The 24,386-nt window shown below is 32.8% G+C and overlaps 1 protein-coding gene across 1 annotated transcript in view; it reads right to left on the bottom strand.

Annotated features, from left to right (window-relative positions):
- The window catches only part of LOC145295968 (uncharacterized), a 358,155-nt gene extending 338,881 nt beyond the window's left edge, over positions 1-19,274 (bottom strand). Inside the window, exon 1 of the mRNA XM_080141890.1 lies at positions 19,084-19,274. The gene's annotated coding sequence lies outside the window, so the exon portion shown is untranslated. The remainder of the gene's footprint in view (positions 1-19,083) is intronic.
- Between the last annotated feature and the right edge of the window lie 5,112 nt (positions 19,275-24,386).

The raw sequence follows: 24,386 nt of genomic DNA, 5'->3' as shown, positions 1-24,386 counted from the left end.
TAAATTAAAACCAATATTTTTTTTTTGGGGGGGGGGGGATCTGCAAAGAAGTTCCAAAAAATATATCTAATTGCTTCATGAGCTGAATATTTTAATAGAATGTAAATTAAAAAAAAAAAAAAATATTTGAAAATTGACTTACCCAGTAGTAGCTTAAATTAAATATAAAGCTGTATTTAAGAGATAGCAAAATAATTGTTTTTGTTTTTTCATTTTCTGAAGACCTTAACCGCAAACCACCACTTAGCATGTGTAGTTCTAATGTTATTCCAATGATATTCTTTTTGAAACTTCAAAAGAAACCGACTACTGTCAAAATTTTGCGAAATAATATGTGATCAATTTCATTTTAGAGATATTTCTTTCAAAAGCCTTCTTTTAAAAAAAGAAAAAAGTATATTGTTCTATTAAACCGTTTACTGTTTAAATAATTTGACTTTGCTCGTTTTATTTTAAGAAAATATAAGTTGAAAAAGCATTTTCATTCACTATTAGAAGATTTGTCAGTAAAAAAAAGTTGCCAAAAAGATAAGCGTTTTTTATTTTTTATTTTTACTCGGAATGTAGAGCCCTGCATACTTCTTTTCAAGTTAACTATTTTGTAGTTGCTGTATTTTGTCATTTGATAAATTCTGTGACCTATTTATAGTATCACACACTTCCCATGCCCAATTTGTCATTACATAAATTACAAAAACAAAAATCAAATTACATAAAAACTATATAACACTGAGACATGACAGTCCATTAAAAAAAAAAAAAAAAACATCAAGTACAGCAAATCAAAACTCAAGCAGATGATTTCCAAACCAGAATCAAATGTGAACTTTGTCTCCCACTGGCCCAAGAGTACTTGGCTACTCTGGAGAAAAAAAACAAAGCAATTTCTTTTTGAATAGGCTCCTATTCGCTGTTACATGCTTCTCATATGGAGAGGGTGAATCAACCTCGCCCCTCCATTAAGGTAGAAGAAAAAAACAAAATGGGAGGAATTTTAACCACTTCCTATAGGACTTTTAAACACCTTCAAAATATGTTTCTGAATTTTTGAGATGAGGATTATTATTCATCAGACTATTGTTCTCATCTTGAGTGCGATTTTTCACGTTTCGGTCTATCTTGTCAAACTCTGGAATGTTTCTGTCGAACTACCATTATGCGACGAAGTAAAAATTATAGACAGAGAGGAACGGTGGAGAGTAAGACGACTGCCTGAGCAACACATATGCTGGGGAATAACCAACTGCGAAGTAAACCCAGTATAGAATTTAATACAATATGGGAACCAGTAATTATAAACAATAGATCATATATACAAATAAGTAAAAAAAAAACATTAATATAATGAGTATAGAAATAGATGTACATTAATATATGGTAATAGTGATATTTACAACTAGAAATAAAACTAGGGTTATTAGAATTGTCTGCAAGGACCTGTGGCGTAGTGGTTAGAGTACTGGGAAAAATCAATTGTAAAGGTGATATTCACCTGAAGGTTCAATCCTCAGTGTAGGCGATTAAAAAATACATTTGCAAAATACTTAGGACCTTTCTCCGGGCATGGCTGACGGAACAAGAATACGTTATCCCCATGAAGAGTTCCGCTCAAAATTCTATCCAAATTCCCGAGTTCGACAAGTTATACCTGAAGAAAGTTGTAGGTTACATCCACCGAAACGTGAAAATCAGAACTGTAGTCCGATGAATAATAATACGGACCTTCTATATAAACAGACATTCAGCCCTTTCACTACCCCCAAGAATATTAGGAGGAATTTTAACCAACTCCCATAAAAGGGCTTTTTAAACATCTTCCAAATAAACAGACCTTTCGCCATTTTCCTCTCTCCCATTCCCCTAAAAAAGATTCAGGATTTTTTCTCACTCTGGAGACCCTATGCACACCACTCGAACCTGTCAGGTATCCTGCCATTTTTTTCTTTTACATACAAAGACAAAACATGACATCCTCAAAAAAACGCAATCACATTTTCACACAAAAAAAATATCTCCACCATCATATAAATCAAGCAAACAAAACCCTAACACCCTGAATAAAAACAAAACCTAATTGCAATATATAATACATATGACTTTTTTCCTTTTTCTGTGACAAATGATAAAAAGTCAATGTTCTTTTACAATTTACACACAAGAACAATGAAGCAGTTTTCACAGCAGCAGATATATAGAAACAGTTTTTTTTCATAGATAATTTTTCTTAAAAATGAGTCTTTTTTCTTTTTGATTGTCTTAAGTTTTTTTTTGACAAATAATAAAAAAGTTCCTTGTGCTATTTTACACACAAAGAAAACCATAATCAGCAACAAGTACATAAAAAATACAATATTTAAGCAGCACCCCCCCCTGTTTTTTTTTTTTGCAATAACAAAAAAGTTTGCCAACTCAAGTTGTTTCTTTTTATTACATTGGCATATATATATATATATATATATATAATATATATATATATATATATTTTTTAGACAAGTCCTTTTTCTCTTTTTGCTTATTAGATCCAACATCTCTGCACAGACACACCTTCTCCTATTTGTTGTTGGGTCTCACTTGTACCGGATGAATTTCAGTAGCTACTCAGACTGTGCAATGGTCTTCACTTGGTCAGTACTTTGGCTCTTCTCTCTACAGTTTTGTTCACCATTATACGTGCTGACTAACAATTCACCCTTGTCGACTTTGACGTCTCTTTCTGGTATAGTTTCCTAAAACATTTATCCCAACCGAAACCCAAATTAGGCTACTTATTGAACCCCTGCTACCATTGGACCCCCTATCCTCCACAAGACACCACCAAGAAGAAAACTCGCCATCCTGAAATACAATGAGGAACCCAATTATTGGTGGACATGTATACATTCAATGAATCTCCATTGCTATAATTCCTACATGATATTCCCACCCAATAACTGTCTACTTATGTGGCTTCAATCAGAGGCAGGTTGAACAAGGTTAGTTCTTGTTGCTGCTCATATGCTTGCCACTGAATCTATCGGCGTCTATTCCTTGAGTTTAGCCCACCTCAGATCGTTTGTATGTGGCCTTCTTGCCTTTCCAGTCAACTGATTCCATACGACAAACATAACGGGACTTGTTTTTTTCACTATCCTAAAATAGGGTTTCGACTTATGGTCTAATTTCTCATGCCCTACATGGGCATGGTAATACACCGGGTCTCCTACACCCAAGTCTTTGTCCTGTCTGTCCTTATTGATGACCCTATTTCTCTTCTTCTGGACTTACTTCATCCGCTGCCGTGCCTTTACAAATATCTTATGCTGCTGCTCTATCACAAGACGATGGTGATCCTTGCCTATATATTTCCTGCGAGGCCTTAAGAGGTTATCCATAGGCAAGACCTCATCACGCCCAAACAGAATGTAATATGGCAAGAACTCTGCGGTTTCGTTTAACGAGAACATTACACTGACCAATGCCTGCGTAAGGTACAGGTCCCAATTATCTCTATCTCCATTCGTTAACTTGGACAATATATCACCCAAAAAACGATTAACGATTCCGATTAATCGTCCCACCACTACTGCAGATATTTTAACATTCATCTCTAAACATATTTACCATGTACTGGATAAGGTGGGTGAAGCCATAGCTGTAGCCCTTGATATATCCAAAACCTTTGACAAAGTCTGGCACAAAAGGCTGCTAATGAAAATTAAATCGTAAATTATAACTGGACGTATACTAAATATAATTAGATCAATCTTAGACAATAGAAGAATACGGGTTGTCATTGATTGGTTGTTTTTTTTTTTTATGGCATATCAACCTTTTTCAGGTTATTTAATGCCGTATCTAGTTATTTTGAGGAATGATTTTTAATGGAGTATATTTGTTTTTTAGGTCGGATTCTATTTAACCCATAGTTGGGACCCTAACAGGTACTACCACTCCAGGTCAGAGTGGACTTGGGAGCAATGCCAATTAAAGGGTGGCTCCACACTCCCCAAGGCCCGCAAGCTGGGGCCTCACCATCGGATATAGTTTTAGGTCATATCCAGGACCGTTGTATAAAGGGTTCTTTTTAAAAAATTTTATAAAGGCCAATTTTTTTAAGATATGAGAGTATGGTGTGGGGATTGTTTAATATTGTTTTCTTTGTAGAATCGATTTCTTACTGTTACAAAATCAGTACATTCAATTAATATGTGTTTGATTGTGAGTGGTGTTTGACAAGGTATACAGATGGGTTGGCTTTCTTTTTTTAGGAGATATGAGTGGGTTAAGTGAGTATGGCCTATTTCTATTCTTGTTAGTTTGACTTCTTCTAGTCTTGTCATCACTGTTTCTTCTCCTCTTGTCTTCTCCCAGCTAGAGGTCCCGTCCTCCGTTCTTTTCCCCGAGGTTGAGCTTCACCTGCTGGAGCTTGTTATTCTTGCAGGCATTCCATGACTCCTGCCACTTGGAAGTGATGTATTTGTTGATTAGGGGTTTGTAATCAGTGTGAGGTACTTTTGTATTGCTGATATTCATTTTTAAAGATTTTTTTTTTTTTGCTGCTGTATCAGCTTTTTCGTTGCCTTTGAGTCCTATGTGGCTGGGAATCCAGCAGAATACGATGTAAGTGTTTTTGGAAAAGGAGGTGATTCTTTCCAGGAGGTTTATGATTAAGGGGTTGTTCAGGTTTTGTTATATAATGACGTTAAGACTGAAAGTGAATCAGATAATATTAAATATTTGTTTGACTTGTTTTTTTGGATGATGTCTAAAGCTAGGTCTATGGCTGTTGATTCAGCACTAAAAATTGAGCAGTTGTCTGGGAGACGTTTTTGTAGTATAATGTTGTTAGATATGGCTGCACTTCCAACTTTGTTTAGTTCTTTGGAGCCATCTGTGTAGATGTGTGTCCAGTTTTGATATTGTTCTAATATATTATTGAAGTTATTTGTATAAGTTAGGGGACGTGTGTTGGATTTAGAAGATTTTGTTACATTCTTGAGTTTTAAATTTACCGATGGCTGTTTAATTAGCCAAGGTGGAGATTTTGGTTTAAGGGAAACCTGAATTTCTGTGGTATCTATTTGGGCTTCTGTAAGAAGGTCTTTTACATGTAGGCTGTATGGTTTGATAATATTTTCTCTCCCATTGAAGAAGTTTGTGTGTTGTGGTTGGAAAACACAATTGTTTGCAGGGTTTGATGGGCATGATGAGACTTTTAAGCAGTATTGAAGGGCTAGTTTTTTCCGTCTAAGTGTCAGTGGAGGTTCGTTAGATTCAGTGTATAGGCTTTCCACTGGTGAAGTGGTGAAGGCTCCAAGAGCCAATCTTAAGCCTTGGTGGTGTATTGTGTTTAGTTCTTTTATATATGATTCTCTGATTGCCCCATATATGAAGCATCCATAATCCAGCTTGGATCTTATTAAGGAACGGTATAGTTTAAGTAGTGTGGTTCTGTCAGCACCCCAGTCAGTGTGGGCTAGGACTGATCAGTTTAATGGCCTTGTGACATTTTGTTTTTAGATTTTTTATGTGAGGTATGAAGGTCAGTTTCCTGTCATATATTAAACCCAGGTACTTGTGTTGTTCAATGACAGGGATGATATTGTTATCCAGTTTTAGGATGGGATCATGAGGAGTTCTTTGGAGTTTACAGAAATGGACGTTTTTTTTGGTTTTGTTTTTTTTGAGAAGTTAAAACCATTTTCTGTGGCCCATTCGTTTATTTTATTTCGACAAAGTTGCAGTTTTCGTTCAGCTATGGTTATGTATTTTGATCGGTAGCAGATAAGTCGTCCACGTATAGGGCACAGTTAGTACCAGGGTTTATGTTTTCAATGATTTTATTTATTTTATGTTGAAAAGGGTGACGGATAAGATGCTACCCTGAGGTACCCCCATTTCTTGTTCTTTTTGGGCTGAGAGTGTGTTGCCTAGTCTTACTTGGAAGTGTCTATTATTTAAGAGATTGCAAATGAATTCTGGCATTCTGCTCCTAAATCCAAGTTCATACACGTCTTTTTTAATGCCATATTTCCAAGTAGTGTCATATTCTTTTTCTAGGTTGAAAAACATGGTTATTAGGTGTTCTTTTCTGGCAAAAGCTTCTCTGATGAATGTTTCTAATCTGATTAGGTGGTCGATGGGGCTTCTATTTTTTCTGAAGCCTGATTGATATTCTGTTATGAGGTTTTTGCTTTCAAGATACCATGTTAGTCTTTCATTGATCATCCTTTCGAAGGTCTTGCATACGCAGCTAGTGAGGGCAATGGGTCGGTAATTTGTTGGATCTGAATGGTCTCTTTTTGGTTTAGGTATTGGAATTACTATGGCTTCTTTCCAGTTTTTGGGGATGTTATTGTTCATCCATATGTCGTTGTATATTTGTAAAAGGTAGTTGAGAGATGGTTCTGGTAGGTTTTTTAGAAATTGATAGTGAATTTCGTCAGGGGCTACTGCTGTATCATGAGATTTTTGGATTGCCTCTTTTAGTTCTGTTCTGTTGAATGGTTGGTTGTAATGTTCTTCGTTTTTTTGATTTGAAGTTAATTCTTTTCTTTTCTTCGTTTATTTTTAGGGTTTGGAATTTCTTTGATTGGTTTTTTGATGAGGAGTTTATGGAGAATTGTTCAGCTAGTTTGTTTGCAATATTTTCTTTGTTAGTAATTTTTATGTTATTGCAATATAGTAAGGTGTTCGATTGGATCTTTATTGTTTTTCCCAGATATTTTCCTTACCATCTCCCATACTTTTTTGATTTTGGTGTTCTCATTTATTTTTGATACAAAGTTTTTCCAGGTGTTCCTTTTTGCTTCTTTGATAATTTTTCTTGCTTTTGCTCTGCTGTTTTTAAATTGATTTAGGTTTTCCTTAGTTGGATTCTTTTTAAATTTTTTTAGTTTGGCACGGCGCATTCTCACTGCTTCCTGGCATTCTTTGTTATACCATGGTTTGTTGACTTTTGTAGGAGAACTTTTTGGTATGTTTTCTTTTGCGATGGAAAGGAGTGTATTGTTGAAATATATTATGTGATCCTCAGTCTGGATGTTTGCTTCTGGTATCAGTCTAGATTTGCAGGAGTTTGGGAATTTTTCCCAGTTTGCCTTTTTTAAATTCCAATGGGAGGGTTTGTCGTCTGGTTCTGGGTTTTTGTTTTCTAGTATAATTGGGTAGTGGTCGCTTCCGCATGTCTCATCATGTGTTTTCCAGTTGTAGTCCATAAATAGAGTTGGGTCGCAAATTGCTAAACCAATAGCTGAGAGAGTGCCTCTTGCTGTGTGTAGATATGTATTTTCTTTGGTGTTGAGTAAGCATAATTGATTTTGGTTAAGTAGCGTTTCGATTATTTTACCACGTTTGTCATTTCTTGTACTACCCCATAGTTCGTCGTGGCCGTTTAGGTCCCCCATTAGTATGAATGGTTTTGGTAGTTGTTGGATTAGGGCATTTAGTTCAGTTTCTTTTATTCTTTCACTTGGTGGGATGTATAGTGAAAAGAATGTTATTGTTTTATGGAATGTTGCGGTCATTGCAACAGCTTGCATGTTTGTTTTTAGGTTTATTTTACTGTGTGGGATGTTTTTGTTTATAAGTAGTGATGATCCTCCTGTAGCTATGTTTGAATTCTTGTTTATGTAGTTATATGAGCAGTAGTGTTTTATATTAATTGTATTATCTTCTTTTAGGTGGGTTTCTTGTAGAGCAATTATAGCAGGGCAGAAAGTTTTTATAAGGAGTAATATTTCTTCAAAGTTGGGTTTTGTTCCTCTTATGTTCCATTGAATTATTTTATGAGCCATGGTTTATTTTTTTTTTTTTACAAAGGCATCACCACATTATCAAGGCCAAGAGGCCACTCAAGGATAAGGGTTAAAGAGTGTACAGTAGAAATTGGACAATATAGTAATCATTAGTAATGAAAATTTGGTAAATTTGATAACTTATATGGAACGGCTCATCAAGAACTTATTTACTTTAGACTTGAAGACAACTATATTGTAGTCAGCCAGAAAGCAGGAAAACGGAAGACAATTCCACAGGCGTGCAGTTCTAAGAAAGAAGCTTTGTTCATGGAATATACGTTTAGGTTTAGGCACAGATAAAGAGTGGGGGGAATCATTGATAGTGTTTACAGCTAGACGAGTGTTTCTTGTGAAAGTTTGGCGAGGGGGGACTATAGATTGAAGCTCAGTCAAACACTTATTTGTCTTTTTCTGGTTTTGGACTGTTGGTGTTTATGTCTACGTCCATAGTTTTGATGTTTGCTTAGGTGTTTCGGGTTCCAGATCGCAAATGGGGTTGCGGTGGGTGATGGGGTCCTGATCTAGAGGTTGAGAGGGATCTGTTTATTTTGCTTTTATTGGTATCTATCTTGTGGGGTTCTTTTGGGGTCTGTTTATTTTTTATTTTTTCTGTCGTAGGGGTTGTTTCTTTGGATGCTGTTGTTTGGAGTTTAATAGGTTTTTGTGGTAGAGTTTTAGTTTGGGGACTTTGTTTTATTTCGGTTATATTCTTTAAAAAATCTTTACTTTCTGTGATGGTTTGTTTCATGTTTTTTTTTTTAAGTCTTCTATTTGTTCTCTCATTTCGTTGACTAATTTCATGAATACTTCAATTTGGGTGTTTGAGGGATTTGGTTTTGTTGTATTATTTGGTTCAAGGTTAGGCTGTGTATTTCTTTTTCTTATCTCAGAGTATTTTGTGTTTTCTGTTAGTTTACGGGCTTCTTGGAAACTTATGTTTTTGGTGTATTTTATTCTGACAGTTTCTTTTTCTTTTTTCCATTTTTTGCATTCCTCTGAGTTTGCGCTATGATTTTGATGGCAATTGACGCATTTTGGCAATCAGTATGTGTTTCTTTGTCTCCGCATCTCATGCAAGTTGGTGGTCGTGTACATCGATCTTTATGGTGCCCGTATCGATGACAATTGTGACACCTGAATGGGCTTGGTATGTAAATTTCAGTGTTTATTTTTTCATATCCTATTTTTACGTTGTTAGGTATTTGAGGAGTATCAAATGTTAATATGTAAGTGTTTGTGTCTATGATTTCGCCAGATCTTGTTTTTGTCTGAATTCTTTTGATATCAATGACGTTTTGATTTTTAAGATTATTTTTTGTTTCTTCTAAGAGACACAGGGCTAGTTCGGGGCACCTGATTACACCTTTGCTAGTGTTCAATGTTCTGTGAGGGTAGGTTTTTATTTTTCGATCATCGAAAAGTTTTCATTTGTAAATTTCAGTTGCTTGTTTCTGGTTTGTTATTTCGATTAACAGTGTGCCATTTTTTTTTTTGTTTTTTTACAGTTTTTGGTTTGATTCCTTTTGATTGTATTCTTTCTATTTTGAAAGGAGACATTTTTGTTATTTGTTCTCCTTCAATTGTTTCTATTACAAAAAATCTTGGGAAGGTTTGTTTGTTTATTTCAGTTTCTGAGCTAGTCAGATCAGAAACTTCTGAATGACTTCTTTTTTGAGGCTTATAGTGGGCCATTTTTGTAGTTCGTAATTTTTCTTCTCTCATGCTCCCCACCCACCTCATAGTCCTATATAGGAGATGTTGGGGGGGGGGGCATTCGCCCCCAACAGCAACAGAGATACACGGGAGGTATACTCGCCTGATTGGTGGACCTAAGCACCTGTATTTCATCCATTTTTACTAAAAAATTTTTCAAAAACCTCTTTTTAGTAAGAATATTTGTTTTTCAACTGTGATAAGTCCATTTGTCCAGTGAGTTGATTGACCCATGAGCCACCGCTTTCTAAATCTGTCTATTGTAAAAAGGTGGGGAGTGCGAGTGGATTTTCTTGTTATGTTAGTCAGGTTTAGAGCTTGACATGACCAGCCGATTGATTGTATCGGGCCCGTCCAACTGCCCGTCTAGCCCAGTACAAGGCCAAAGTGGAGTGTTGCAACCGATACCTTTGTTTTCCCTAGGTATCAGTTACTCAGCCACCAGGATCCCTTTCCTAGGCATTACGGGTTGCCACCCACAGCCAACAGGTGGCCACATTGAGAGGTTTTTACTCTCTGCAGGGGGGCAGTCGGTGTATTCTTATGCCCCACCGATGGGGTGGTTGTCATTGACGAGTGTACATCCAAGCAGCATAACATTAATGCGGGAGTATCTTAGGGGTCGATCTTTGGACCATTATTATTCCTGATATTTATAAACGACCTCCCTCATAATATTGTGTCTGAGATGGGTATATTTGCTGATGATACAACGCTCTATAATATGCATGAAGGGAAAAACAGATGTACATAAATCTAAGACAATGGTAGAATCGTTAGAAAATGACCTCCAGACCATTATGGAATGGGGCCGCAAATGGATGGTAACATTTAATACTAATAAAAATAAGCTGCTCTCCTTTAACAATTACAAAATGCCTCTCCAACCGCCTATATCGATGACAAATAACACCATACCTGAGAATTCTACCTTCAAACTCCTCAGCCTAATATTTGCAGGCAATATGAACTGGAACAAATACATAGAAGACATTGTAAAGACTGCTGCAAAGAAGGTGGGTTCCCTCTATCGAGCGAGAAGACTATTCACACCTGAGAGTATTCTGTACCTCTACAAGGCCACCATTCGCTCATGCATGGAGTATTGTTGCCACATCTGGGCTGGTGCATCTATCACTAGCCTCTCCCTCTTGGATAGGGTCCAAAAAAAGAATTGTCCATCTAATCGGCCCCACTTTATCAACTAAGCTCCAGTCCTTGTCCCATCGCCACAATGTTGCATCTCTGTGCCTGTTTTACAAATATTTTAATGGAATGTGTTCTGATGAACTCGTTAACAAACCCGCTTAGCAATAAGATCTCACCCCTTTACTATTGAGGTCCTTAGATGCCAGAAAGTTTTCTATTCTAATAGTTTGTTCCCTTGACCAGTTAGACTTTGGAATTCCCTTCTTGCTACCTGCTTCCCTGGTCGTACTGATATGTAGAAGTTAAAATGTTACATAAACCAACATCATCAGGGAGACTGTTTGAATTTATGCAGTAGCCAAGATTGCAAGGCCCTGTTATCTTGCATTGATGCGCATGTTATTTGGAAGAGGAACTGGAGTTTAGCTTGTCGCAACTCTTTCCCAGGATGGATGACGCTAGCACTTTTAAAGTACTTACTGCAAGTATTGCATTCGGTGCAAGTATGCACCTCCGGAACAAATGTCACTCCAAAAGTTTTAGGACTTCAGGTTCTATATCTTCTTGTCTATATATGGGGTCAAGGGGAGACTATTTTGCCAAGAGTTTAGCAAAGTCAAGCTTGACTGAATGTTTTCACTAGAGTGTTGGCTGTCTGATTCTGAGGTATTTCTTGGCTACCTGTGTAACTCAGCCCCTAGAAAATCTGTAAGAATGCAGATTATGTTATGCAGAGGTCTTCTGTTGAATTATTTCAACATGAGACTGAAACTTCTTTTTCGGCTAACTTTTCTGACATAAGAGTCAATTTCGGTAATTAAGGCCCTTTCATGCCTTAATTATTTGAAGGTGTGCCTCAATATTGTTAGCCCAAATCATTACACTTTCGGATTCTTAAACGGGAGCAAAATTTCTATTTCTCAATAGATTTAGAGTGATGGAGAAGAGGTCCCCAATCTGGAACCTAAAAATTGGGATCTCTCGTTAGAGATGAACAGTGGGCTTTTGAGTTTCAGAAGCTCGGATACCTTTGAAAAATTTGCCCAGCCTGGTTTGTCTAGTTTGATGTGTGGAACTTTTGAAATGGCTTTTTCTCTGCTCGGTTTATGCAGGAAATATGCTTTGATTTTATGTGGTTTAAGAGCCTGGGGTAGTTTCCTTAATCAAAAGGAAAGCTATGTTGGTCCCACGCCTATTTACGGAGTAGATATGACTGGCCTATTGCGGATCTGGGAAATCCATCTCGTGTTTGTTCATGATATTCCTGAGTTTAGGACATTCCCTAAGTAATTAGGTAGTTTTAAATTTTTTTTTTTTTAAAAAGTGTAATTGTTTTAAGTTCAATACTAACTAGCTTAATACTCCATTTCCATGACAAACTAATATTGGAAAAAACTTTCTGTTACAAGAATTTTTTTTTTCTTTTCTCATCAGGAAGAGCATTTATGCAGAAATTTGTGAATAAATAAAATGTACAATAAAAAAAAATGGATAAAAAACAATATAAGACTTACCTTTTATAAAACAAATAGATTTTTTAATAACAAACTACACAGACGATAAAATTAATTTTAACCTGTTCTATTGATACATGTATCTAAAGATACTGCTGCTTATAGGCCTCCATACTTTTTTTCAAAAAAGGTACAAAATTTGATTATCACTCTTAGTCATTTTAAATAATCAAATTCAGACAAGTTTTTTTTTAGTTGATTTTGCTTTTGCAATTTTTATTATCTCAAGAGTCATACGAATATATTTTTTATTCTTGGAAACCTGTTATATAAAAAAAAAAGTTTAAACTTCATATCACGTAATATTTGAAACTAGCAGGGGTACCCGGCGTTGCCCGAGTGTTTGTTTCCGGAACGGGGGGGGGGGGAGGAGTTTTAAAAAATGTTATGGTAGGTAAGTAGGAAGGATCAAACCCGGAGTCATGAGTAAAAGTAGGAAAATAAAGTGTGAAAAAAAAAAACAAAAAAAACATCTGCAACGTTAACAGTTCGGCCACCAAGAAAAGTCCATTCCAGTTGTTTAGGAAAAAAAAAAAAAAAAAAAAAAAAACGACTACAGTAGGTCGGCGCGAACGTGAAAATATAATGTGAATTGTCCAGCACGCTAACCACTACGCCACAGAGCACTGCAGCTTAGTTTAGTGATTTTAAATAACTTCACATGAAAGAACTACGAAGCCAAACCGGTGTTCTCTTCTCAACTGTTCCTTGTGAACGATCCCCAAACGGTGTTAAGTGGTGGCAGGGGGAGGAGGAATTTATTAGAGAGAAAATATTTTACCACTTCCATTGATCTTAACCGATTTTGGCCGTGACTTCTCAGCAGAAAAAGTATAGAAATCTAAGATTATCGAGGAATTTGAGAAATAATAAGCCTATAACACACCTCAGATATTGTTCTGCCGTTTGTGCATATTATATTTGCATGAAATATCTTGATTTTTAATCCTATTAATGTCAAAATCAGACGGGGAAAAAATGAGTTCATTTTATTTATATAGAGATTAATATAATTTAAAGCTTAAAATAATAATTTTTTTAGAATTCTGTTTTTTTTTGTTTTAATTCAAATAATTATATTACTGAGAAAAAAATAATTATCAAAAAGTGTTTTTTAACATATTGATTTTATGTCCAATTTTATTTATAGTTGTAAGGTAAGTGAAAAAAATAACGGGATTATATATATATATATATATATAACTATTTTTTAATTATTTGATCTTTTCAGCTTTAAAAAATCTGAAATTTTTATCGACCTACATTTATTTTTAATTTTCGTAACATGAAATATGGGGGAGGAGATAGAACACCTAAAAAAAAAAAAAAAAAAAAATTCCGATAATATGTTTAACGAAACCTACTTTTCTTATGTAAGTTTATTTAATAACTAGCATTTCAGCCCGGCATTGCCCAGGTGTTTGGATTTGTATGTTGAGCAAAATAAAAAAAAAAGTGGTAGTAGGAAGGCAGGCTCGAACCCGTACCGCAAAGGAGGAAAAGAACGGGGTAAAATCTAACGTTTATGCTGTTATGACCACCGCCAAACCGGAAGCGACATTTTTTTAAATTAAGGTTAAACAATCTAAAGGAGAGGATAACTTTAAAAAATATCGGCAAAAAAAGTGACCCCCCACCACCCCCGGAGAAAAGTGCCTAGTTGAAGGGGAAGATATGTTTTTAGCCAATTTTTCGATATTTGTCATATGAAAAATCGAACTTTAAAACGATACTGATCTTGGTAAAATCCGTCGCCTCTATTGAAAGTTTAAGGCAGACATGCAAACAAACATACATACATTTATATATTGGTAACTAAAAATTTTCGACACAAACTGATGAAAAAGCTTGCCCTATCTCTGAATACCCTTTATGTAAAATTTCAAATATTTAGACCAGAAATTGTCTGAGTAATCTCTGCGGTCTCTTCCAAATTACTCAGACAGTTAAAACAAAATTGACCTCTGCGGCGCAGAGGTCAATTTTTTTTTAAAACTTTGACCCCTATTATGATCCCTTAAAATTTATTGTGTTTTGGGCTCAAATCAAGTTATTAAGTTAGATCCATGTCCAAGGAACCTATATCTAAAATTTCAAGTGCATAGACCCAAAATTGTCGGAGGAGTTTGGTAGAGTTCTCATTGAACTTTGACCCCTTAATTGCCAAATTTGTGGCCAAAAACCGATCACCTCGATTTGGGAAAATCGAGGTACCCTGTATATCAAATTTCGAGTCTGTAGACTAAAAATTGACAGAGTTATTGCGTAGGGAAATGTACACAGACACACACACGGACACTTTTATATATATATATATATATATAGATGAATAAATATTGAAAATTTCAGGAAAATATGACAATTATTTGATTTTTGCTAGATTTTTAAAACATGGGTGTGTCTACGGCTTAAAAAACGTCACTACATAGGAACGTTGTTTTAAAGCATCGATAATATAAACCCAATTTTTGTCTCGCATTTTCATTATTTTTGTATGCTGTAAAAAATTTAAAAACAATAGTAGCAGTTTATTTGAAGCTTCTTTTTTTAAATGGTAAAAATCTCAGGATGATAAATTACAGTTACATGGTGTTACATACTGGAGGGGGGTAAAGCTGTGGAGCGGGTTGGAGGTACCTATTGATTGGCCAAGAAGAAATTGGAGTTGGGGGGGGGGGTTATTTCATTATTTATTTATTTAATTTTCAGTGAAAAAGAATTAATAAAAGAATTAATAATTATATTTTATTTTACTAAGATAACGAAATAGTAATTCGTGCTTACTAAAATAATAACTGGGGAAATACATCTTTTCTGGTAATAAAGTTTATTTCATCTGGTTTTCAAGTTTTCGATTCGATTTTTAAGGTTTATAGGCGCGGGGGATTTTTTAAACGGTGATTTGACCAGGGTATTTCGGTATCGACGCTTACGAAATGTACCAATTAAGACTTACAAAATATTGTAATATATTTCAATTACATTTTTATCATTTGTTACACCATATTTGCAAAATAAATAAGCTGGTACTCATCAGTCATGCACTTATTGATCCGTGCTAAAATAATAACGTTATTGTTTAAAAATCCATTCTTAACATGGGGAGGGGGCTGTTTTGTACCTATTCTGTAGGTGTATCAGAATTTTTGTAGGAATTTTTGACACCCCTAACATGAAACTGCGAACAAAATATAAAAATCTCGTAATTTCTCTGTTAAAAGTGGGTTATTTATTTTATTTATGGATTATACTTCCAAAATAAACTATTAAAGTTGTTTTAAAAGTAATAGAAATTTTTTTTTTTTTTTTAAAAACAGTAATGAATTTTCCGAACTCAATATTTTTCAATTTTTAAACTTTAAAAATCTATCAAAATTTTTCTATTGATTCTATTTTTACGATATTTTCAGGGTCAATGTGAAATTTTATGTTCTTTCCAATAAACCGAATACAATATTTTAGACAAACGTTTTTTTTCATTCACGCCCCCCCCCCATTTTCAAGTTTCTATTAAAAAGTAAATAATTAATTTACTCACAAATTGAAGAGAAAAGGGTCAATAAATAATATATTCAAATTTAAAACATAAAACAAGTAGTGTTTTTAGAATTTTACCTGTAAAGTTTGAAGTTTAAAACCTTTTTTTTTTTAACTACGTTATTTGTTTTTTCTTTTTTTAATGGAACCTTGGTCCTTGCTCCTTTAATTGAAAAAAAAATTAGGGCTTGAATTACATTTTTCGAGGAGTTATAAGCTTGGAAAGACAGGGGGTCGAATAATTCACGCCTCCCATTTTGAAATGTCTATTAAAAAGTAATTAATTAATTTATGTACCAAAGTCTTATATATCACAAATTGAAAAGAAAAGGTCAATAAATAATATATTCAAATTTAAAACAAAAAAAAGAACTGTTTTTTTAGAAATTTACCTGTAAAGTCCGAAGTTTAAAACCTTAAAAAAAAAAAAAAAAAAAAAAAAAAGAAAACACGTTTTTTTTTTAATGAAACCTTGGTCCTTGCTCCTTTAATTGAAAAAAAAAAAATTAGGGCTTGAATTACATTTTTCGAGGAGTTATAAGCTTGGAAAGATGAGGTGGGGGTTTGTATTACTGTACACATAGATTCGAAATAGTTGTCAAAAAACAAATATATAACAAATAAATGTTATCAAAGGCAAGATAAGTTACTTTTCTACCAAACTGGATATATTTTTCGCGTTTTTATTCAATGTAACATGTTTATTCAGCTCGAAAACCATACAGTGTTTACCGATGTATTGGAACATTCAAGATGGCGTCTGATTCTCTCTTTAACACGGTAAGTGTGGGAAAAGATGTTATAAATAAAAAACCGGATAAAATACTGTTAAAAACTCGCTCAATATATGTTACCGTAGGTGTATCAGAATTTTTGTAGGAATTTTTGACACCTCTAACACGAAACTGCAAATAAAATATAAAAATCTCGTAATTTCTCTGTTAAAAGTGGGTTGTTTATTTTCTTTATGGATTATACTTCAAAATAAACTATTAAAGTTGTTTTAAAAGTAATAGAAATATTTTATTTATTTTTTTTAAAAACAGTAATGAATTTTCCGAACTCAATATTTTTCAATTTTTAAACTTTAAAAATCTATCAAAATTTTTCTATTGATTCTATTTTTACGATATTTTCAGGGTCAATGTGAAATTTTATGTTCTTTCCAATAAACCGAATATAATATTTTAGACAAACGTTTTTTTTAATTCACGCCCCCCCCCCTATTTTCAAGTGTCTATTAAAAAGTAAATTAATTTACTCACCGAAAAGTAAATAATTAATTTACTCACAAATTGAAGAGAAAAGGTCAATAAATAATATATTCAAATTTAAAACAAAAAAAGCGTAGTGTTTTGTAGAATTTTACTTGTAAAGTTTGAAGTTTAAAACCTTTTTTTTTTTTAACTACGTTATTTGTTTTTTCTTTTTTTTTTTAATGGAACCTTGGTCCTTGCTCCTTTAATTGAAAAAAAATTAGGGCTTGAATTACATTTTTCGAGGAGTGATAAGCTTGGAAAGACAGGGGGTCGAATAATTCACGCCTCCCATTTTGAAACGTCTATTAAAAAGTAAATAATTAATTTATGTACCAAAGTCTTATATATCACAAATTGAAGAGAAAAGGTCAATGAATAATATATTCAAATTTAAAACAAAAAAAAAAGTACTGTTTTTAAGAAATTTACCTGTAAAGTGCGAAGTTTACACATAGATTCGAAAAAATAAATGTTATCAAAGGCAAGATAAGTTACTTTTTTGCCAAACTGGATATATTTTTTGTGTTTTTATTCAATGTAACATTTATTCAGCTCGAAAAACATACAGTGTTTTCTGATGTATTCGAAAATTCAAGATGGCGTCTCACACCCTCTTTAACACCGTAAGTTTGGAAAAAGGTGTTATAAATAAAAAACTATACAAAATACTATTAAAAACCCGCCGAATATATGTCAACCTATGTCACGGTAACATATATTGAGCGAGTTTTTAACAGTAAGTGTGGGAAAAGATGTTATAAATAAAAAACAGGATAAAATACTGTTAAAAACTCGCTCAATATATGTTACCGTGACATAGGTTGACATATATTCGGCGGGTTTTTAATAGTATTTTGTATAGTTTTTTATTTATAACACTTTTTCCATACTTACGGTGTTAAAGAGGGTGTGAGACGCCATCTTGAATTTTCGAATACATCGGAAAACACTGTATGTTTTTCGAGCTGAATAAATATGTTACATTGAATAAAAACACAAAAATATATCCAGTTTGGCAGAAAAGTAACTTATCTTGCCTTTGATAACATTTATTTGTTATATATTTGTTTTTTGACAACTTTTTCGAATCTATGTGTACAGTAATACAAACCCCAAAAAACATAAACTTTAAGGTGCTAATGCACTTACTGATCCGCGTTATTTTTTAAATCGTATTTCCAAGTTTAATTTAAGTTTTATGATTTTTTTTAATTCAATTGTAAGGTACAGAATAGGTACAAAACACCCTCTCCATGTTAAGAATGGCTTTTTAAATAATAACGTTATTATTTCAGCACGAATCAATAAGTGCATGGAGTACCAACTTTAATTAAACTTGGAAATACGATTTAAAAACATAGCGCGGATCAGAAAGTGCATGAGCACCAATAAGCTTTTTAGTACTCTCCCCACTGTAGACACCAGGGTTGGGAAGTGTGATTGAGAAGTCACCACCCCAGAGGAGGGGCACTCTGATTTACAAAAAGTGCCTGAGCAGCCCCGTTATTATTTCTAGGCGAAGGCGCCTCAGGCGATTAGCAATAAACTACCTCCTTCTCAAAGAGAGAAGGCAAAGCCTGAGTGGGTGGACATCGCAAAATCAATAGGGATCAGAGGTCATTACAGGAATGGTCTCTCTGTGTATATTTTGACACCGATCAGAACAGGAATAACAGAATTGAAATTTAAGATAATTGGTAAATATTTGTAGTTTACATGGACAAGTCGAGGTTCAACCTCCTCAGAATCAATCCATCATTGGCTCTTTACTTGCCAAACCTAAGAAAACCTGGAAATCAAAACAAACGAATTAAAACGGCAGAATAAATTAAACTGTACAAATAAGCAATGATGATAAAATGTACTTAGCTGAACACCAATGTATATTTTTTCTAATATATTTTTACGAATTGATAGTTAAAAAATAATAATTATGATAAAAAATATTTTATTTTTAACCGATTTGTAAAATTAAAAAATAAAAATGAAACTAAAGTACTTTTTTTTTTACCCAGAAAATATTTGTTTTAAAGCATCACGCAATTCATTATTTAATAATCTCATTTATAACACGGAATAACACAATTTAAAGATTTAAAAAAAAAACGAATAAGAAAAAAGGGGTTGATTTACCTGGAAAAAAATGAAACTTATAAAAAAAAAAAAAAAAAAAAACAAGCCGCTGATTTGAGTTTTTAAAGAGGAGACGTCAATTAGGATGACGCGGCAACGCAAGACGACCAGAATTTCACACGGACTTCTACGGTTTTTATTTCCATGGGAAACGAAGATTTCATTTAGAGTGTTTGGAAACGAATTTTTTTATTTTTTTTTTATTTATATATATATATATATATATATATATATATATATATATATAATTACATTTTAAAAATAATATATATATGGATAATTACATTTTAAAAATAATATATATATATATATATATATATATATATATATATATATATATATATATTATTTTTAAAATGTAATTATCCACTGACACGTGTTTCGTTGTCTACGACTCATCAGAGTGGCTATATATATATATATATATATATATATATATATATATATATATATATATATATATATATATATATATGTATATCCTTTACGGAGATGGTCCCGACGTCCGCCTCGTTCTGAGTTCGGGGAGAGGCCGTCTAACGTAGGCGGTGTCGAGGCAGAAAATTACCCTAACCCTAAAACCCCTTCAGCATGGATTTGAACTGTTTATTTTTTTATATTCTAATTATTTGAACTGTTGAATTATCAAAAATTCTAATTATTTGAACTGTTTATATTGTAAAATTCTAATTATTTGAACTGTTTATTTTGTAACATTCCAATTATTTGAATTGTTGAATTATCCAAAATTTGAACTATTTTTGTAAAATTCTAATTATTTGAACTGTTTAAAATTAAAAAATAAAAATTCTAATTATTGGAACGGGTTTTTTTTTTCTTAAGTTAACAACTGGGCACTTTATTGAAGGGGTAATTTTCTGCCTCGACACCGCCTACGTCGGACGGCCTCTCCCCGAACTCAGAACGAGGCGGATGTTGGGACCATCTCCGTAAAGGTTTATATATATATATATATATATATATATATATATATATATATATATACACGCACACACACACCGAACTTATGTGGCTTAATAGGTGCTTTTGCAGTTTAGTTAAACGTTTTTCCGTAAGTAACGTACCGACATTTACCAATTAGAACACCATTTTACATTTTCGGATGTGATGTTGGGGCACGCGCGCCCCAACATCACATCCGCCCCCGGCTCGCGCCCCCAATGTACACAGTAAAATCTTCGGAAAATGTAAAATGGTGTTCTAATTGGTAAATATCGGTGCGTTACTTTTTGAAAATTTGAAAATACGGGTTTGTATTACTGTACACTACACATAGATTCGAAAAAGTTGTCAAAAAAACAAATATATAACAAATAAATGTTATCAAAGGCAAGATAAGTTACTTTTCTGCCAAACTGGATATATATCTTTTGTGTTTTTATTCAATGTAACATATTTATTCAGCTCGAAAAACATAGTGTTTACCGATGTATTCGAAAATTCAAGATGGCGTCTCACACCCTTACGGTGTTAAAGTAACACCGTAAGTATGGAAAAAGTGTTATAAATAAAAAAAACTATACAAAATACTATTAAAAATCCGCCGAATATATGTCACGGTAACATATATTGAGCGAGTTTTTAACAGTATTTTATCCTGTTTTTTATTTATAACATCTTTTCCCACACTTACCGTGTTAAAGAGAGAATAAGACGCCATCTTGAATGTTCCAATACATCGGTAAACACTGTATGTTTTTCGAGCTGAATAAACATGTTACATTGAATAAAAACACGAAAATTATATCCAGTTTGGTAGAAAAGTAACTTATCTTGCCTTTGATAACATTTATTTGTAATATATTTGTTTTTTGACAACTTTTTCGAATCTGTGTAACAGTAATACAAACCCGAAAATTCTATGTTCCAGGTAAAAACAAAAACAAAACAAAAACAGATAAATTACCCCCCCCCCACTACTCCAACTTGGAGTGCTTTCCTTTTCTTGTTTTATTTCTTTTTCAGCTAATTTTAAATTTTCCACCCAAAAAGTGCTATAATGTATTTTTGAAAATTAGAAAATTCTATGTACTGGAAAAAATAAAAATCCCCTCCCCCAACGTAGTTTGCTTGGTGAAGCCGTCGTTTATGCTACAGCGTGCATGCGCGTAGCATAAACGGAAGCTGCAAAATGATGGAAAGTAGTTCGTGGGTTCAGGGGTAAATACCATGCAAACGGTAAATTTGCCCCAAGTTTGACTATCAGATTCGTTGTCAGCGACCTCAATTACCTATTAAAAAAAACAAATTAGAGTGGTCGGTGTTCTGTAGTAGCGTATCTGGATATTTACCGTTGATAACAAAACAGTGATAAACAAAAAATTAGGCACAAGACCACTCAGCTAAAGTTCTCGCCACAATACCTCAAACAAATTTCGGAAAACTCGTCCCTTTTTGCTGGGTAAGAAAACTGGTCCCTTATTGAACAAATATCGATTGAAAACATTTTATGACCGTTCTTGAAGGAGGAATTGTTTTTAAACGAGACTATACTCCCCATAATATATATTTTTTTAAAAATATTTTTACTTGTTTACTGTTGTTGAAAAAAAAAATCGATTTTCTAAGTGCCCGTTTTCTACCTAACTGGCTAAGTTGTTAGTGGTTTTACTTATTTGGAAGCCTTTATTCTGTTAAAAAAACGAGACTACAGACCGCATAATATTGTTTAAAATATTTATACTTATTTACTGTTGTTTTTACAAGAGCAAAATCGAATTTTTTAGCTGGCTAAGTTGTTAGTGGTTTATTTTTTAAGCGTTTATTGAGTAAAAAAAAAAAAAAAAAAAAAGTAGCGTCGAGTGTTAAGTGAGAACGAGAAATAATGTCCAACATAAGGGGATCACACCTTAGGGTTCTTGATGATCGCTAAAAAATAGAAAATTAAAGAAAATGCTGAGGTAGATATAGTGGTGCTACTGGTGCTTCTACACTTTATTGCCAAAATTGGAGACGCCATTTTATTTCACGCACCTGCTGTCCAAATTTAAGGGAGAAATCATTATATTTAAACTATAGCCGAAGCATGAAATAAATAACAAAAAAATTAAACTTCCGGAAAGAACTATGAAAAAAAGTAAATAAAGAAAGACTGTAGTTTAGGTGGAAAAATAATTTCGCGAACCCTTTATTACATAAAAGGAACTACTTTCCCTAATCACCGGTACGTTACCATGTCAATAATATAGGTATTTCAGAAGTTGTTTTTGAAAAAAACTTAAAGAATCCCAACTTTTTACTTATTTATTTTAAAACGTTTCACGATATCTTTTTTCTCTCACTTTTTACTTCTTTATTTTAAACAACATTTTTTAATTTTAAACAGAACGTTTCACGATATTTTAAGCACCTTTTTTTAGCACGGTAACAAAAATACATAAGTACCGAACGTTTTATAATTAATAAATTTAAATTTTAAATAGAGAAATAATAAATTGCAAGAGATTACGCGTGTTTAATATTAATTTGCATCGTTTATAACTAGTCACGTAATTTAACAATAATCACATGATTCAATTTTTAATTTTTATTTAACAAAAAATATTGTTTAAACTTAATAAATTATCAGACTTTTTAAAGTTTATTTCCATATATTGTTTACCATTAAGGTACTAGTGCAGAGAGTGATCCGGACGTAAATAATAACGTTATTTAAAAAGCCATTCTTAACATGGGGAGGGGAGGATGTTTTGTACCTATTCTATACTTCAACCTTACAATTGACTAAAATAAATATCATAAAACTTTAATTAAACTTGGAAATACGATTTAAAAAATAGCGGCAGCGCAGCACAGCAGCCACAGCACTCTCTGCACTAGCACCTTCATTAAAAAAGGTATTCATTGTGTACAAAAAAAAAGCACGGAACATATAAGACATTTAAATATGAATAGAACTTTTCATAATTGTAACCTACGAAAACCTTTTTTACTTTAATTAAAAGCAATATAAATAGAATTTTTTTTTTTTTAAGTTGTTTTCAAAAACAACTTCTGAAATACCAATATTGTTTATATATTATTGACATAGTAACGTACCGGTGATTAGGGAAATAAGTTCCTTTTATGTGATAAAGGGTTCGAGATTATTTTTCCACCTAAACTACAGTCTTGCCGAAAGGGAAAGAGAACATATATCCGTAATTGTTTGATTGGAAATGTTTCGATTTAATTAATGAGAACGGGAAAGTTTTTTATGGAACATTTTTTTTTTTTTATTAAAAACAGAAAATGAAATGACATAACTCATAGTTGTTTAAACTGGGCGAGCGCCATTTAAAAACCAAAACATTTATTGTATAAAAATTTATCAAAATATAATTGGAAAAATATTTATTGAAAAGTTTGCGTAAAAAAATATAATTTTAATAAAAACAATTTTTTAATGAAAGCAACGTTGGATTTTTATAAAATAATTGTTTTGTTTGTTTATTCTTTTGTTTGTGTGTGTGTGTTTTTTTTTTTGTGTGTGTGTGTTTTTTTTTTTCGAACAAATAAATAATTTTATACATTTTTTTTTTTTTTTTAATTAAAGCAACTTTGAAGGGTCAACAACAAATTAATTTCAAAGATTGTTTTTTTCTTTTTTTAACCGGAAAGTGGGTTGTTTTTTATTGTTATTTTTTTAACTGGGAATCAAAATATAACTGTAAAAACATTTATTGAAAAGTTTTCGTAAGAAAATATAATTTTAATAAAACAATTTTGTAATGAAAGCAACATTGGATTTTTATAAAATAGTTTTTTGTTTTTAATTATTTTTTTTTTATTATTCTTTCCAGAAACAATACGTTTCCGGAAGTAAATGATAATTTTAGGCAAATTTATTCTTTTCCTTTCCGGAAGCAATCGTTCTCCAGTTTAATTTTTTTTTGTTATTTATTTCATGCTTCGGACATAGTTTATAATAATAATGATTTCTCCCCTGGATTTGGATAGCAGGTGCGTGAAATAAAATGGCGTCTCTAATTTTGGCAATAAAATGTAGAAGCACCGATATAGTTTTAAAACGGGCTTGAATTACATTTTTCGAGGAGTTATAAGCTTGGAAAGACAGGGGGTCGAATAATTCACGCCTCCCATTTTGTAAATGTCTAATAATAATTAATTAATTGTAATTAATTTTGTAAATGTCTAATAATAATTAATTTAGACCCGGATAAGTACATAATTATTTACTCACAAATTGAAGAGAAAAGGTCAATACATAATATATTCAAATTTAAAACAAAAAGAACATATTGTTCTCGTAGAATTTTACCTGTAAAGTCCGAAGTTTAAAA

This window comes from Euprymna scolopes, chromosome 2, assembly GCF_053919585.1.
Source record: "Euprymna scolopes isolate OS-2025 chromosome 2, ASM5391958v1, whole genome shotgun sequence".
Lineage (NCBI taxonomy): Eukaryota > Metazoa > Mollusca > Cephalopoda > Sepiida > Sepiolidae > Euprymna > Euprymna scolopes.
This window is presented reverse-complemented; position numbering and strand designations above follow the sequence as displayed.